This window comes from Tympanuchus pallidicinctus, unplaced genomic scaffold (genome assembly GCF_026119805.1).
Source record: "Tympanuchus pallidicinctus isolate F22 unplaced genomic scaffold, pur_lepc_1.0 scaffold23, whole genome shotgun sequence".
In the NCBI taxonomy this organism is placed as follows: domain Eukaryota; kingdom Metazoa; phylum Chordata; class Aves; order Galliformes; family Phasianidae; genus Tympanuchus; species Tympanuchus pallidicinctus.
The window spans coordinates 10,910,764-10,928,540 of NW_026294740.1; the positions used below are offsets into that span (position 1 = coordinate 10,910,764).

At 47.5% G+C, this 17,777-nt stretch overlaps 1 protein-coding gene and 1 pseudogene across 2 annotated transcripts in view; both read left to right on the forward strand.

Annotated features, from left to right (window-relative positions):
• The first annotated feature begins 4,908 nt into the window (after positions 1-4,908).
• LOC128083240 (ras GTPase-activating-like protein IQGAP1) lies at positions 4,909-15,532 on the forward strand (annotated as a pseudogene).
• Positions 15,533-15,565: 33 nt separating this feature from the next.
• Positions 15,566-17,777, forward strand: part of LOC128083042 (ras GTPase-activating-like protein IQGAP1) — a 64,360-nt gene continuing 62,148 nt past the window's right edge. The window contains exons 1-2 of one of the 2 annotated variants that reach the window (XR_008207934.1): positions 15,566-15,673; positions 16,542-16,679. The gene's annotated coding sequence lies outside the window, so the exon portion shown is untranslated. The remainder of the gene's footprint in view (positions 15,674-16,541; positions 16,680-17,777) is intronic. The other variant, XM_052687913.1, reaches the window with a different exon arrangement.

Consider the following 17,777-nt stretch of genomic DNA (forward strand, 5'->3'; position numbering starts at 1 on the left):
GCTTTTGGAGTTCCACGCACAACTCACACCATTCCCTGTTTCTTCTCTCCAGACCAAGTCCACCCAGCAGGATGAAGGAATCACCATCTGGCTGTTGCTGTTCCTGCTTCAGCCTCGGGAAGCCATCCTCTGTGGCCAATGGCCAACGGCAGCACCATCCAAGGGAGCCCACAGAGACAGACGTTGTAGTGCTGGCAGGTAAGGGTGCAAATTCTTCTTTCAACACCCTGCTTCTCAGCAACATAGAATTCTTGCTGTCAGTGGGCTTGTATCTCCTTCTAGCTATCCAGCCCATACCTAGCACCTTCAGATCTCCCCTGATCAAGAACCACTTTTGTAATCCAGCTTGTGAGAGTTGGACACCAACCCCTGTTCATTCTTTTATAGGTGATTTGAGCTCTTGTCAACCCAGATGTGCCAGAACAAGTAGCAATGCTGGGCTGTGTGCTTCCACCAATGGAGAGCTCTTGGGAAGCACAAATGGCTGCGGTTCAGCTGACAGCCTGCCACATAACAACAGTGACGGACACGAGGAGCTCATCCAAGTTGAAGCCCTCATTTCTCCCGGCTGTGCTGAAGATGCTGACCTGAGCCTGCCAGAAACCACAGGCAGCCTGGACTGTGACCCGGTGCCTCTGCAGTGCAGCCCAGCCCAAGCAGAGCCCGAGTGCTCCGACAGCAGCACCGCCTTTGAGGAGAAGGTCAGCATCAGCGAGGAGCAGCAGAGCCTTTTGGAGGGGGGCTTAGAATCAGGCCTCCAGTCCCAGGCACCGGACATCAACACTGACAGCGCTGATCCACTCTGTCCATGAGCTTTCCACCCAAGAGAGGACGATTCCCATCTTTGCCTGGACCTCTCACGCCCTCCTGTCTTTTCCTTTACTAATAAAAGCACACTTGTGCTCCCTCAACGCCTTGACTGCCTGTGGAGTCTTCATTCACGAGGACTGGGATGAATGCAACACACAGTAAGGCACCTCAGCTTGCAACGTGATGGCTGTGGAGTGCGTGCAGCAGAGCTTCTCGTTTGTTCCTGCTTTGTCTGCAGCGAGAGCTCTGCCTACGATTTGGTATGGCAGCTGACAATCTCTAGCATTCTGGATATGGCTAATGATAATCCCAAGAATCAAGAATCACACAAGGTTGGAAACGACCTCTAAGATCATCCAGTCCAACCGTCTCCTCATCACCATTGCCACCACTAGCACTAAACCATATCACGCAAGCTTCCTGGCTGTGGCTTTGTGATGCTTTCCAGGGCTTTTGGATGCGTTTTGACACCTTGGCTGCTTCCAGCACCTTGCTCCTGCAGCTGCGTTGGCTCCTGGCTCCCACTTACAAGCTGGCCATGCAGATCATCTCCACACGTGTCACCACCGCGCTGAGGCACGAGGAGCTCACCCTGACCAGCAGCCGCCCCCCGGGCTCTCATCGGTCCGCGGCAGCGCCGCTCCGCCCCCGGGCTCTCGTCGGTCCGCGGCAGCGCCGCCGGCTGCCATTGGCTGAGGCGCCGTGCGCGGGAGCGAACGTTGGGGGCCGGCTGTTGGAGGCGCGGCTCTCCTCGCAGAGCGCCGCTGCAGCCGCCTGTGCCGCCCCGTAGGAGACCGCGGCGGCAGCCGGAGCTGTCCGGGCGGCACCGAGAGAGAAGCCGCGGCAGCTCGGGAGCGAGTGCTGAGGACAGCTGTGCCGGAGGTGAGCGGGAGAGCGGTGCCGGGGCGGGGAGAGGGGCTGCGGGGGGCTCTAGGAAGCTGCGGGGAGGCGACGGGTGGCGAGGGGTGGGGAGGGATACAGCGAGATGTGAGGCTGCAGGCGCCTGTGAGGGGATGTAGGGGTTATGGGGAGCTGTTGGGGATGAGAGTCAGATACGGGGCTCTAAGGGTGGTGTATAGGGAGATAGGGGGCTGTGGTGGGCCATAGGGTCATAGGGGACTATTGGGGGCTGTTGGGAGCTGTAGGGAGGAAGGAATATGAAGCTGTAGTGCATTGTGGGGGGACTGTAGGCGTGGGTATGTGGATTTGTATAAAAAATGAAGCCCCTGTTCTGGGCTGCATTGCAAAAGGGGTGACCAGCAGGGAGAGGGAGGTGATTGTCCCCATCAATTCAGCTCCTTTGAGGCCTCATGTGCAGCGCTGCATCCAGGCCTGGGGCCCGCAGCACAGGAGGGACGTGGAGCTGTGGGAGCGGGTGCAGAGGAGGCACTGAGATGTCAGAGGGCTGGAGCAGCTCTGTGTGAGGAGAGGTTGAGGGCAGTGGGCTTGTTCAGCCTGGAGAAGAGTAGGCTGCGGGAGACTTCATTGCAGCCTTCCAGTACTTGAGGGGAGTGTATAAGCAGGAAGGGGAACGGCTGTTTACGAGGGTGGATGGTGATAGGACAAGGGGGAATGGTTTTAAACTGCGACAGGGGAGGTTTAGGTTGATATTAGGAGGAAGTTTTTCACACAACAGGTTGCCCAGGCGTCAGTGATTTACAGGCTGGTTCGGCCCTGTTCTGTGACTAACGGGGTGGAGGGATCCGTGCTTCTGGAAAAGGGAAACAGGGAGAATGATTTCAACATAATTGAAAACAGCCTTTACAGAAAGCAGGTGGCACCTATTGATTGGTACAAGATCCAAGAGAAATTAATGAAATGGTTCTCAAATGACACCCCCTGCTTCCTAAGCCCTGTAATGTAATGAGTCAAATCCCACACAGACACAAATGGTTCAGTGTAACAGACCTCAAAGATGCTTTTGGGACCTGCGTTTTAGACTCAGAGAGTGGAGATCTTTTTGCCGTTGTACGAGAGGATCCAAAAATGCAACAAAAATAGCAAAAGAGGTGGATTGCTTTACCCCAAGGGTTCATAGAATCGCCTAATTTATTATATTTTATGTGTTATATTATGATAGATATTATCTATTGTGTTATTATGTGTTATTTTATATACATTATATATTTTTTATTTTATTTTATATTTTATTAAGTGCTGGAGAAAGTTTTGGAGAAGTTTCAGGTTGAAGAGGAGGTGAAGCTGTTTCAGTATGTAGATGATTTGCTGAGTTGTGGAAAAGAGGAGTCTAAAGTAAAGGAGACTGCAAGTGAAATTGTGAAGTCGTTACTTGTACTGTATGTCTGCAGTGCATTATTTTCTGAAAGGGTGCACCCAAGCAGAGATGTAAGGGATCGTGTGCCTTCAGACCCTAAAAAAATGTGTCCAGTTTCAGCAAACCAGGTCTTGGGCACTGTGGTGGATGCACCTGTCCGTAATGGGTGTAACATGCTGTGACTTGATTGCATTACTGTGACTAATTGAAGTGCCTGAAGGAAAGGCTGTTTTCTTCTGTTTGTTGATTCCCTTTGCTGAGCTATTTGTACTGAATGAGCTGATGTTGTTGTTGCTGTGGGGTGTGATCAGCAGGATGGGAAAGCACAGTGTTTGTGTTCACATGAGGTTATAGCAGGGCTATCTCAGACTATCGTGGATGTTCTTTAAGTAGTTTGAGGCTACTGGAACATGGAAAAGAATCCTGACAGCTGGCTCTGTCTTCTATCGAGCTCTTCAAAATACTGCTTGAGATAACAGCAGATGAGATGAAATGCGGAGCAGCATGGGACTTGTGTCTGCCTTCAATAATTCTTTTCTTAGGCAGTTTGTGTTAAATTTTGTTCCATGGGCTGTGACAGAAATCTGGGTTGCTCCGTGAGGTGTTAAAACTAGCTGACCTGTTGACTACTGACATAAGGCTTACTTGATTTGAGCTATGGAACTTTCAGCTTGTTTTGTCATGGCTGCTTCTAGGTATCAGATAGCAAATAAAATGTAGCTCACAGTGGCTGGATTTTTTTTTACTCAGGTGCTTCTGACACCATGCAAAACTCTCTTGTGGAGAAAGTTCCAGAAGCTTTCAGTGTTTAATTCTGGCTGTACAATAGCCATTAGTTCAATTTAGAACACATGAAAAGAAAGCTGGTAGGGATCTGGTTACAGGTGGTTGAAATGACAAGAGGGAGATGGTGCAGGTGTAGGAACTAGGAGGTTGCCTTCCAAGTGCCTTCCTGGTTCTCCGTGCTGCTTGGTGTTTATTTTCCCATTGGTGCTGTGTTCAAGTGCAAGCACTGTAGGGTGTAGAGAACACTGTAGAATGCCTGGTGCTGCCCCGACCAGTCGTAGATACTGGAAGGAAAAGTTGTGATGAACTACCGATGGAAAACATGGACAGTTTTGAGGCTTCTTCTTGGCAGAAGTTGTTGAGACAGTCCTCTGATAATCAGACAACAGGTAAACTGGTTTAAAGATGAGTCTTACTTTAAAGAGGGCCTTGTGTAGTCTGGTTGTTTACAGTAATGCAGGACTAGTTGGGTAAATAACTGATTGGAAAACCTATAAGGGAATGAGGTTGTTTTTTTTAGGTTAGGTTCTTACTATTGAATGCAGTACAAGTGCTTGCATGACTGGGAGCCCAACTGTCTGCCGCCGTTGTTGTCATGCTGCCTCTTTGATGTGCTGCCTCTTCAAACTGCTGGGGCTGGCAGCAGCGAGCAGAACTAATGCTGCAATTAGAATGGGTGATGCAGAGAAGACTGTGGCAGAAATGATGAAGCCAGAGGCCCAGCTAGCAGAGGTTTATGCATTTGCTGCCGATCTTTATCCCAAGGAGCTGGCCGCCTTGCAGCAACAAAGCCATGATGTCAGTGATGCCTTCTGATGTCTGTGAATTGATACGGATCACCAAATCTGCCTTGTCTGTTCCACTAAATGTGCCTGTCTTGAGTGTTGGTAGAACTGCCTTGATGCTTAGTCTGTTCTGACGGGATGCTTCATCTTGAAGTCTTGAGCTACTCGGCACTGTGAGATTCTGTTTGAATCTCTTGGTGCTCTAGCAGTAGTTTTGCAGAGCAAGTGTAATTGATCTGTATTCCCCTTTGTATGCGGGGTAACCTCAGCCATGCAGAATTATCTGTTGCTGTAGAGATGCTCTCTTCTGTGGCTGTGATGATCAGGGCTTTGGGTTCAGGGGATGTGAGTGCAGTATGGAGACAACTGAGCAATGCTGTCCCAGGGCTGACAAACACTGAGGATGAGAACTGTCAGAGGTGAGTGTTTTGAAGGTTCCTGTCCGTCTTTGATATTGCTTACATTCCTGAGAGGTTCGGTTTTCTTTTCTTCCCCTTACACTTCAGGTTCTTTCCCTGCTTACTCCAATATTAATTTATTCTCTCTCGGTTCTTGCATCTCGTCTTTGCCTTCCCCGTTTCTTACTAATCTGCTCTGAGTGCCGTCTCTCAGACCTTTATCAAGGTTTCACAACAAAGCTATGTTGTGGCCCTACGAGGTTCTCAATTGCACCAGGCCAGCTCCTGCCCTGTGTTTTTTGTCTGAAAGTGTCATGTGGTGTTTCAGTGCTTTTCTTGATTGCTTTGCATCCACCTTGCTCACGGTCTTTTGTCTTTTTCCTATTCCTTCTTTCTTTCGTATATGTCAGTTTTAACCCTTGTGTTACTTCTTCCATTTTGTGTTTAGTTCTCATTGCTGTCTTGTGTGTTCCCTGGCCAGTTTTTCATGACGTGATACTTGCTGGTTTTGATTTTTGTTCTTTGACAGATGTGTGGATGATGTGATGAAGCTGAAAGCTCAGATGCGTGCAGAAGAAAATGAGTTTATCACGTGGAATGATATCCAGTCCCGTGTGGATGGTGTGCACTTAGCTGTGCATGAAGAACATGAAAGTAAGTTTTGCTTGATTAGTGCTAGACTGATCCTAGATCATAAGGTGTGCTGAAAGTAGGTGCATGCCAATGAACAATCTTGTTGCTGGATTCATATAGCCTGAGATAGTTGCCTTTTGCCACTGCTTCTTGTGGAGCTGAGTTGCCCTGAAAAGGCTATCACCTAGAGAGGCTTAAACGTGATGTCAGAGCCTGGAATCTTGACTGCCTTGCTTCCTGGCTCTCCACATAGACACGGGCTTCCTGTGTGGCTTCAGTTCCTCTGATCACGTGACCCAAACAAGTGCACGCCATGTGCATGCGTGCACCAAAGCTCTAGTTTTGCAGCCTTGTATTTGTGAGGCATCACAGCAGAAGCCTGGAAGTTCATGTAGTCCAGCTCCTCGTTTCTTGTAACACTCCCTGTAACCCCTGAAACAATAGAGACAACAGAGAACCCAAACCATCAACCATAAATTGCAGAGAATTTTATAATGACATCAGTTGACGTCGTATGGCATAGTTTTGGTAGGAACCTTTTGAATTCTTTCACCTGTTAGTGTTTCATAGAATCATAGAATGGCCTGGGTTGAACAGGACCGTAGTGATCGTCTAGTTTCAGCCCCCCTGCTGTGTGCAGGTCGCCAGCCACCGGACCAAGCTGCCCAGAGCCACATCCAGCGTGGCCTCGAGTGCCTCCAGGGATGGGGCATCCACAGCCTCCTTGGGCAACCTGTTCCAGTGCAAATGTGTTCAGTTTCTTGTGTGCCCCTGTGCATGGATACTTCTTATGTAGTGTCTGAGGAAGTCCTGAAGCCATAGCGACATGTACCCTTCTACTGTCCTGAAACTTGGTTTCAAAGTCAAGAATGCTTTCTAATGAGGAGCTGTAACATACTGTTGTTTCACGGAGTAGTCTTTTTCTGCCCCTGTTGGCTAATTAATCAAGGATAATTACTGCTTGTCCTCTGTGCCCTTTCCTGAGTCAAAAGTTGCTATGTGTGTTTTCCTTTGTTCTCCATGAGATGGAGTAGTGTCAACCGTAGTGTGTGTGTTTTTGTAAGAAAGGTCTTTCTTTTCCTACTTTCCCCCAGCGCTCATGGGGAGAGCAGCATGCCTAAAGGTGTGCATACTGTGTATGTGCACACTGTAGGAGGAAGCAAGCAGTCTGTACCGTAGTCTGCCCAGGTGACGGGGAGTTGTCAGATGAAGGACAGAAAAAAGGAAGGCATTCTCTGGGCTAAGATAATACTGAGAGGGAAATGCAAGTGGTGCTGAGACAAAACATGCTGTTACGGCCTAGACATCACTGTGCAAAGATACTCCGAACACACCTGGGTGCTTTCCTGTGCAACCTACGTTTAGTATGTGTATATGTGAATATGTAAAATGTACACAGAGCTGATTTTTGGTAGACATCATTTAGAGGTGATGACAATTGATGTGGAAGAATAAGGACAATTCAGAATGACATGAATACGTTTCACCGCGTTCTTGAAAGCCACGGTTAGAAAACAATTCAATGGCCCCGCTTCACAGAAAAAGTGGAATGGTGTGCGTTTAAATAACAGTGCAGGACAGAAAGAATTCTGATGGTAGTCTTGGTCCACTACCAGCTGTAACTTTGAATAATGTGTGAAAGGAAGGCTTCCTGTAGATCTTCATACTGTTCTTGAAGTATGCCTCTGTGCACTGGTGTAGGTAACAAGTTTTGTGGAATCACGGGACATCCCAAGTTGGGAGGGACTCACGAGGATCATGGAGTCCAAGTCCTGGCTCGGCTCTGGACCGCCTAAAAATCAGACCGTCTGTCTGAGAGCATTGTCCCAATGCTTCTTGAGCTCTGGCAAGCTCATTGCTGTGACCGCTGCCCTGGGGGAGGCAGTTCCAGTGCGGGACCACTGGAAACAGAAATCCAACTCAGATCTCCCCTGTCACATCTCCGGGCTGTTCCCTTGGCTTCTGTTGTTGTTGGCCAGGGAGCGATCAGTGCCTGCCCCTCTGCTGCCCCTGGTGGGGAAGCTGTAGAGCACCACGAAGTTTCCGCTCAGTCTCTTCTCTGGACTGAGGACTTCAGCTGCTCTTCGTATGTGTTCCCCTCTGGACCCTACGCCATCTTTGTAGCCATCCTTTGGACACTTTCTAATAGTTTTATGTCCTTTTCCTATTGGGGTGACCCAAACTGTACACCGTACTCAGGATGAGGCCACAACAGTGCAGAGTAGGGTGGGACAGTCCCCTTCTCTTGACCTGCTAGTGGTGCTGTGCTTGATGCACTCCAGAATACCGTTGGCTCTCCTGGCTACGTGGGAGCACTGTTGACTCGTATTCAACTTACTGTCAACCAAGACCCTCCAATCTCTTTCATCGTGGCTGCTCTCCAGCATCTCCCCCCTTAGTCTGTGTGTATAGCCAGGGTTGCCCTTTCCCAGGTGCAGAATCTGTCACTTGCTCGTACTCAATTTCTTGCAGTTGGTGATTGCTCAGCTCTCTAATTTCTCAGGATCTCTATGCAAGGCCTCTTCACCCTCCACAGATTCAGCAGTTGCTCCCAGTTTAGTGTTGTCAGTCAGCTTGCTCGTAACACCTTCTAGTCCTACATCCAAGTCTTTATGAAAGCATTCAAGAAAGCTGGCCCTAAAATAGAGCCCTGGGGAACCCCCGGAGTGACTGACTGCCAGACCAATGTGACCTCGTTTACTGTGGCTTTTTGGGCCTGACCCTTCAGCCACTCATTCACCCACTGCATTGTATTGTTGTCTAGTCGTATGTTGGATGTTTTGTCCAGGATTCTGTGAGAAACGGTGCTGAAAAGTTGACTGAAATCCAAAAAGCCCTCAACGGGCTTTTCTAGGTGAAATACAGAGGTGACCTTGTCATTAAAGAAAGCATAGTTAGTTAAATGGTCCTTGACATGGTGCTTTTTTACAGCAGTCGTACGGTCTTCTTAGCAATCCTGGTTCCTGTGGTGTCCCTAGCGTGTATTGTTCCTTAATCTTTGCTCTGTCCAAATGCAGTGCCTGCCATAAAACGTTCCACTCTGTGATTCTCCTACTGCGTGCAGAAGAAAAAGCTGCAGTCTTTGGGTGTTTTAACCCAAGTTGTATCCACTCTGAGCTCCTCGCTTTCTTCTGGAAGATCTTTGTTGTAAACTCTCCAACTGTGATTTGAACTGTTCTTCTTTCAGCAAGCAATAATTGAATATTCAATATACGTTGCATCACACGATCTCTGGGTGTCCATTCCAAGCCAAATGACTTTGTGATTTGCTGTAGGTTTGGCATGTGTGACTCAGGCTTTGTTCACATTTAGCTAACGGTAAGCTATCTATTTATGTCTGTTTTCAGTTAGTTGAGCTGTAGTCCTCGCTGTCCCTGGCAGCACCCACTGTTATCTGTTGTAATACAGCTCCTAGTACATGCATCCAATAAATGCTGGTATTTCAGAAGTGAAGGCAGTGTATTTTTGAATGGCGTTCTGTGCAAAGCTATAGCTTGGTGTGAAGAGCCTGATTCTGAAGGATTCTTGCAAGCTTGTAACTTACTAGCCCTGGCCATTGAGGTTTTGATAATTCCCTTCTAGTGGATTTGAGCTACGTGTTGAAGAACTCATTCCTGTGTCCATTCATGTGGTCTCCCCGAGGGATCTTTTTTCTCCTTTTTCCTTTATTTATTACTGTGTCCAAAAATGTGTGGCTTCTTGAAGGTGGAGAAGTGGTCTTGCTTTCTTTGCTAGTAGAAAATGATTGCTATTAAGATGTTGCTATTCTCAGCGGGTATTTGGTTTAGCACTAACAGCACTTTTCTTCCAAAGCACAGTTTCGTGATGATGGTAAAGGATTGGATAAGGATTGGATCTTGTATTTCTTCTTCTATCCCTTTCTCTGTAGGAGTTTTGGCTGTTGGGCTTATCAGCGAGGCGCTGGATGAAGGAGACACCAGAAAAACTCTGCAAGCTTACAGATTCCTGCAGCAAACCTGGAGGGTGTAACCCCACAGGTAGGTCAGCATTATCAGGGCACACTGCTTCGGGCTAAGAGAGAGAAAGCACAGGTGGGTGTAGTTAAAAGTACCTCTCAAGAAGCCTTTGCATCTGTGTACTGAGGGCATTCCTGACGTTGGGAGAAAAGCTGGGAAACAGATCTGGAAATGAAAGGGTGAACGCTGCATGCTATCAGCTGATGTTACCTGGCCAGTTTGGATCTGTCTGTATGAAGGAAAGAGAGATGCAGGCATAACACGTGAATCTTGGTGAACTACAGAGATGGGCTTCAAGATATGAACTGCTGGAGATGGATTGCTCTAATCGTACGTCCAGAGTTTTTAGCATAGAGACTGAGATGATACTGTGTTCAACATGGGTGTTTTTTTGTACGTTTGTTTGCTTTGTTTTTTTTGACTAAGTGTAAACCTTCACGATGGCAGTGTCCGAAAACTGCGCTGGTGATGAAGATCACTGAGCAGCTTCCTCAGTGGCCCTGAAAGGGTTCATGTTCCTCAGGAACCCATTTTGTGCTGAAGCATTTCCTCCTACTGAGTGAGAATGAAATAAGGAGTTGTTCTTGGTGTACACGTAAGCTTCTGCCAGGCTGGATTGGTGACTTCAGTTGATGTGAAATTACCTCATTGAGGCATATGCTCAATGTAGGGCTCCTCCCTGCAACGTGGCAGCAATTTCAGAGATGGTGAGATCGTGGTACAGACCAGCACTGTGGGTAGAACTGTTGTGTCCTGAGTCAACGTGCTTACTAGCTGGTGACTTGTGTAGTTGGGACTGAGAGGGATTGCAGTTCAGCACAAGGCAGGGGATCTGGCGTATGATGCGATTTCTCACGTGATGAGCAGTGAGAGAAGTGTTAACCCTGCAGTGTGTGACAGCGCGTGTCCCTGCTGGGGGACTGTGACAGTAAATGCACGGGAAAGATCAGACGGCTTTGACAGTCCTGGGATTGATGACTGTGCTGGTAGAGATGGCAGTGCAAGAGTTTGTTCTTCTAAGTCTGCCACTGTTCCCAACAGGAATTTCTACATTGCTGAAGCAGTCATGGGACTCCTTGGACATTCCGATAAGACTTGTTAAAGGGATGTAGGTTTCAATCCAAAGCAGTGGTAATGTGGAGGGTATGTAAGGAAATGTTAATTTTCAGTCTTGCCACAGAACTCTTCATGCTGGAATATAGTGGCTCTTTGTGCAGGGTGATTATTAATCCGTGTCAGAAGTCAATGTTTCCTGTGTCCTGTTTGCACATCAGGGGTTGTTGGAGGGATGGCCATTGCTTCTTCAGATCTCCTTCCATAGTAACCCCCAGGAAGCAACAGTGGGGGTGGAGGAGCTGTGCTTGGCAGCTGCTGGACTATTGTTCATTATGTGTATTTTGGGGTGTTCTACACACTTGTCTCTTGGACAATTTCTGCGTGTAACATTATTTAATGAGTTTCTTCAGCCAAAACATAAGATACGGTGTGGTCAGTACTCCACAGCAAATGGTCTGTTAAAAGAGAGACTTGAGAGATGCTTTTACTGTTGTACATTTGTATTTACCCGGAGTACATGCAGTGCTTTTTGATTTGCTGGTACAGAAATCTGCAAAGCTTTGTGGACGGGACAAGAGCAGCCTGCTGTTGTGTTAGTTCCCCCTCAGTTTTTGGTTGCTGCTCCTGTATGTGCATTTCCACTTCATGAAGTTTCCCTGAACAACTCCTTGCAGCCTGGTACTGGGAAAGGACTCCTGTTAGTCTCTGTTTGTGTCCACCTCGGCGGAACAAAGCTTTTCAGGAAAAGTGCTAGGAGTGCTGGTAGGCAGACAGCCAGGTGGCTGTGAGTGGGCAGTGTGCTCGTGCTGCCTGGAAGGCTTCAGTAGAGAGGTGATCCTTGCACTTGGCACTGGTGAGGCTGCTCGTGTACTGTGTCCAGTTCTGCCCTGCCCCCCCCCCCAGACAGGAGACATGAGTGTACTGGAGATAGGCCAGCGTAGGGCCACTGAGGTGCCTGAGGGACTGGAGCACCTCTCCAGAGAGGAAAGCTGAGGGTGAGGAGACTCTTTAGTCTAGAGATGAGAGGGCTTGGAGGGAATCTCTTCAGTGAATGCGAAAGCTGGAAGTGAGGATGCAGTTGAGGACGAGAGGCATTGAGTACAAACTGGGGTTCGTGGTTCCATCTAAACGTCAGGCAGCACTTTGCAGTGGAGGTAAGTGAGCAGTAGCAGAGGTCGACCAGAGAGGGACTGGAGTCTTTTCTTTGCAGTTGTTCAGAAGCCATCTGGATCTGGTCTGTCCTGGATAATGTGCTCTCGGTGTCCCTGCTGGAGCAAGGGGTTTGTACCAGCTGAGCTCAGAGGTCCCTTTCCATCTTAAATTGTTCCGTGATTTTCTTTTTTGGGCTCCTTGGAAAGGCACGTCCTATTGGCAGATACAGCTTTAGGACTGAGCAGTGCAGATTGCTTGGCGTTGGGATGCCTTGATGTTTGTTGGAGTGATACCACTGCTGGAACTCTTGGTGGGAGTTCCTTGTCCTGAGAAGAGTTTTGGCCTGGTAATGCTGTAGTTGCTTCTGCTGGTAACAAATGTCCATTATGGCCTTGTGTTGAAATGGATTAGAAAGATACTGCAGTGCTTCCTGTATCCCTTGAAGCTGCAATTGCTCAGAGGTGGTGGTTTTGTTTTGCACAACCAGTGACACTCTTTTCCTCATGCTGCGAATGCTTTCCTCATCATATTCTCTTCAGGACACTCGGGATGAAACAGCTGTGCCTTGGCTCGAGGAAGAAATGTACACATGCAAAGGAAATTAAAATACAAGTGTTTGCTTCAGGTAGGTGTAGAAGTTTTTTCTTTCAACAATGAATGTCACAGCCTTTAAACTTCAATTCTTTCAATCTTTTTGGAAGGATATGTCGTTGTTTCAGTTGTGTTGTGACTGTGTTACATCCTAGGCAGAGATACCTATTGAATCTCTGTCCGAGTGTTTGACATTAGCAGATCACTGTGTCTGTCTGTGGTTGGGTAGTCAGCCCAATAGAGGATGTTCATGTGCACAGTTGTGGTGCATCTTAGCTTTCATTTGTGTTGTACTGTTGCCTGAATTCTATGAAGTATTTCTCAAAGTACTTTTTATTTTATTTTATTTTTTTTGCACTAAGTGCAGATAACAACACAAATCAGTGCAGTTGGCAGGTGGACTGTGCCAAAGAACATTTGGTCAAAAGCAGGATTAAAGTCTGTTTCTTTGAGCCTGAATAAGATGTTCAGATACCCTTCTACCTCTGTGTGTGTGAACAGACATTTGCTCAGTGCTGAAAATGACTGTGTCTCGTGTTTACTGCTTCGGTGAGATACCTGTGGTTGATTTTGTACTGTGTTTGCAACAGAGTTCTGGAGTAGCCCTGGGTTAGCTCTTTCCTCATCTTGTTCTTGTTGATAACCTGTTCTGTGTTCAGGTTGCTATTCTTGCTAGGAACGGTGCAGTCACTGGAAAGGTGCTTTTTGAGTCAGTTGTCTGCTGTAGCAGGGCTCTGCAAGAAGAAGCTGCCTGGACTACAGCTGTTGTCAGAGTACAGCTGAGTGAATGGAGAAAAGGTTGTAGAGAAATACTGTCGATAAATCAGCACCATGGTAGGACTAAGAGCACAAAGAAAAGTGCTGTCAGACACTGTGCCATACACAGATGCACACTGTACTGAAAAGATTGTTGTACACCAAGTTGTCTTTTTTTAATCAGTATTTTTATGCATAACTACAGGAAAGTATTTGTGTACACTGGCACAGTGCCTTGCTCTCTTAAGTCTGTTGTGAGCCACTGAGCTCCTGACTGCGCAGGTAACCTGCCTCCTCCTGTTGTTGAAGTTTCCTTAGGCATTCTGGCCGTGAATGCAGCAGTCGGTCACGGAGATACCAGCCCTACCCTGAGTGCCTTGTGCTCACCAGATGTGGGGCTGTACGGAGTCGCTGCAGAGTGTGCAGAGACATACCAGCGAGAGTTGGCAGAAGTCGAAAGGAGAAAAGTGGCCACAGGTGAACCCCAAATAGCTACCAGCTAGTGCAGTAAATTCGAGATGATTGCCTGTAGAATGGAAAGCAGAGGGGGAGCAATGTGAGGAGCAGTCTTGCGTTCTGGGTATCTTGTTAGAATCTCATGTTATAGGAAATTGAGGCTGCCTTGTAAACTGAAGTCTTTGTTAACGGAAAGAAAAAAAAGGTAGGAAGGAAATGAAAAAGGTAGCAGTGAAATATTCCCCACTTGTAGAATATATTGTGCTTAGGTAGTTCTTGCGGTGGTTCATTGGAATCTGAGGCGTTCCTTCTATTGCTTGGAGGAAGGGCCCTCTCCATGCATTTCCTTCCTGTAGTATTTGTATGTGAGGAAGATAGACACGTGTTTGCTTTCAACATAGCAGCATTTCTGCTTTCAGGAGGCAGTGGCAGTGAACGGGTGAAACACTGGGTGAGAGGAGGCTGTCATCATTATCATAACGTGAGGACCAGAGAGGGAGGATGGGATGAGCCGACGGAATTTGTGCAGAATGACACACAGCTGTCACGGGAGGAGATGCAGGTAAAGTACGTGCTCTTTTCCTCTGAAGTTGAAGGTGCCCCTATTTCAGGCCTTATTGCAACTTTCAGAAGTAATGTTTCACCTCAGTAGTGATGTTAGCAAGCTTTGTATCTTATCTCCCTGTTCACTGTCTACTTTGCACGTCAGCACCTCTTTGTCCTATTGTGGAGAATGTGCACACCTTGATCACCAGAACAAGACGGTGGTGCTGCTGCTCACCGAAAAGCAACTTGTAAGTTTCTCTTGAGCAGAATACAGAAGCCGCTGTGTAACATGTCATTTTTGCATCTCCCTTTTCTCTTCCTGGCTCTTCTTCCTACCATAACGCTAATCTAGAGCACTGTATCTGGAGTCACGGCAGCATACGAGCGAGAGCAGTTGTGGCTGGCCAAAGAGAACCTGATGGTGAAGCTTCAGGCTTGTGGTCGAGGCTGTCTTGTCTGTCAGGAATTCAACTCCAGAATGAGGTTTTTGAAGAAGCAAGTTCCAGCCATCGCTTGCATGCAGGTATGAAATCCCCTGATTCTGTTAGAAGCTTGTACTTGTCAGTTGCTCTCCACACGCACGCTTACTGACTGGTTTTGTTCAAGTCAAGCAGTTGCCACGCACAATTATCTTCGTTTTGCAAAGTATTGGAAGGCGTTTCCTTCTCCCTGGGAATCACTATGTATAAATTACTTCTCTCCCTCTTCCCATGAGTCCGTGGGTTTGGAGACTTGAAGATGGCCTTGAGAATTGTGCAATGGATGGTGCTTTTGGTTGTTTAGTTTTAGTCATTTGTTCTCTAGCTGTGTTTTGCCCTTGGTGGGGGGTGCTGCTAAGTCCCTCACAACGACAGCTGGTGGTGGAAGAAATAGTTAAGGCTGCACTGCATATCTCTTACGGCATGTCTTGTAAGATGAGCATGTCTGTGTTACATTTTATTCAGCCAAAGGGAAGTGGAAACTGAGCAGCAGAAAGAAGCATCAAATAGTAAATTACTGCTCTTCACTTGGAAAAGTCGCCTTTTTCTTGTGTGTGTTTTCAGTCCCAGTGGCGTGGCTATAAACAGAGGAAGGCATATCAAATCCGTTTGGATTACTGACGAGCACACAAGGACCAAGAAGTGAAGGTAGCAAATGCTATGTTTGTTTTTGTTTGTTTGTTTGTTTTGTTAACATTTTTGGTGGCAATATTTGTGGAGAAGACTTTTATCTGACCTGCTTTGGGATTCTTTCCTGTAGATTCAGTCACTGGCCAGGATGTATCAAGGCAGAAGGCGTTACAGAGATCACCTGCAATCTTTCAGAGACCACATAAGAGATTGTGAAATGAATTCAGTATCTGACACTTTTTTTTTTTTTTACTCTGCCCTTAACAAGTTTAAGTGGCTGACGTTCTACAAGTACAAGCTTTTATCCGAGGAAACAAAGCAGGAGAAGACTACAAAACCCTCAGTAAGTGTGGCCAAAAGAATAAAGCTAATATGCTTTGAATCTCTATTTGCAGAAAAATACTGTTAGTGAGATCTGCAACAGGAAGAGAGCTATGAAAATCAGTTGGGGTGAAGTGGTGCAAAGAGTAGATAGGTAGGCAGGTAGGTGGCTGAAGGAAAAATTCCCTCTGGCTGAGGGAGTGGAATGCGCTGTCAGCAAGTTTGCTGATGACACAAAACTGGGCAGAGTGGCTGACACAGCAAAAGGCTGTGCTGCCTTCCAGCGAGACCTGGAGAGTTGGGTGGGGAGAAACGGAATGAGAAAGAACAAGGGCAGGTGTGGAGTCTTGCATCTGGGCAAGAGCAACCTGAGTACCAGTATAGGTTGGGGGCTGAGCTGTTGGAGAGCAGCGTAGGAGAAAGGGATTGGGGGATCCTGGTGGGCGGTAGGAGCAGCATGAGCCAGCACTGTGCTCTCGTGGCCAAGAGGGCATCGTGGGGTGTATGAGAAAGAGTACGGATAGGAGGTGGAGAGGTGCTCTTTCCCCTCTACTCTGCCCTGATGAGTGGAGCATCTCCCTGTGAGGAAAGGCTGAGAAAGCTGGGTCTCTTTAGCTTGGAGACTGAGGGGTGACCTCGTTGATGTTTATAAATGTGTGAATAGTGAGCGTGAGGAGGATGAAGGCAAGCTCTTCTCAGTGACATCCAGTGATAGGACAAGGGGCAGTGTGTGCAAGCTGGAGCATAGGAGGTCCCACATAAATAAGAGGAAAAACTTCTTCACGGCAAGGGTAACAGAACACTGGGATGGGCTGCCCAAAGAGGTTGTGGGATCTCCTGTGGAGACATTCAGCAGCTACCTGGACATGTTCCTGTGTGCCCTAATCTAGGTGATCCTGCCCCAGCAGGGGGATTGGACGAGGTGATCTTTGGAGGTCCCTTCCAATTCCTGACATTCTGTGATTCTGTGCAAACTTGGTTCACGGTAGTACTTTTGCTGCTGGGAAATAGGAGCGCTGATCTTTGGGGTAAGTTCAGCAAGGTGGACTCCCCTAAGCTGATACTGACTTCATCCTGTAGCGTTGACTTCTGTCGTGATTTATTCCATGCCAGAAGTTCCGGATGCTGTCAGGAGTTATTCAAGCCCATTGGTGTTAATTTGATCCTGGACTGGCTGCTGCTTGACATGCTGTCTGCACAGAGGTAACGCATGCATTAATTTGTTTCCTGTCCTCTGCTGTTTTGTCTCTTGTTTTTAGTTAATGCTGAAAACCCACCTACGGCTGTGGTTGGGAAATTGGTTCACTTGCTCGATCGGACCCAGATTTTCAGGAGGAGCTGGAGCTAATGAAACTGTGTGAGGAAGCTGTGACCTTGGTCCGATCTAATCAACAGCTTGAAAATGACCTCAATCTCATGGACCTCAAGATTGGACTGCTAGTGAAGAACAGAATGACACTGCAGGTAGGAAATGCAGTGCTGGGAGACGAGCAGAGTGAATTGAGGCCAATGGCAGTTAGCATGAGGACCTTCTGAGCCTGGATCTCACTTACTCAGATGCAGTGGGAAGTATTTCCCCCAGAGTTACAGGTTTTCCTCCCAGTAAGTTCCTAACTGTTCCACTTATTACTATGTATCCCTAGAAAGAGAACTGCAGCAGAAACATCAAGGCTTCAAGTGTTTTAAAAACAAAGCACCAGAAAAAAACCCACTCGGGACCAAGGGAAAGCAATAGATGGTATGCTTGAAGGCTCTGAGAACTGTTTGTCTCTTCACTTGTGGTTACGTGAGTCATGGACTTGCACACCTCAATTTCTTCTCACGTTTTGTGTGCTGTATCAGAAGGGGGAGGTGATTTTGGAGCAGGAAATGTGCTCAGGCTGCTTGGTGTTGGTTGGCTGATGGAAGCCCCCTCTGTCACTTTGCTGACGATTGATTGCACACAAGAACAACGTTGCTGATACAGCGGTGCCTTTTTTTAACTCAAGCTGAAGTTACAGTCACCTTTTCCTTTGGTCCTGAATAGCGTGGTGCTAGGCTTGACCTTGTGTAAAATCTGAACCATGGCAGCAGTAAAGTTCAGTTCCAAAGGAGGCTCCAGCTCTTGGGCTGATGCTGGCAGCAAA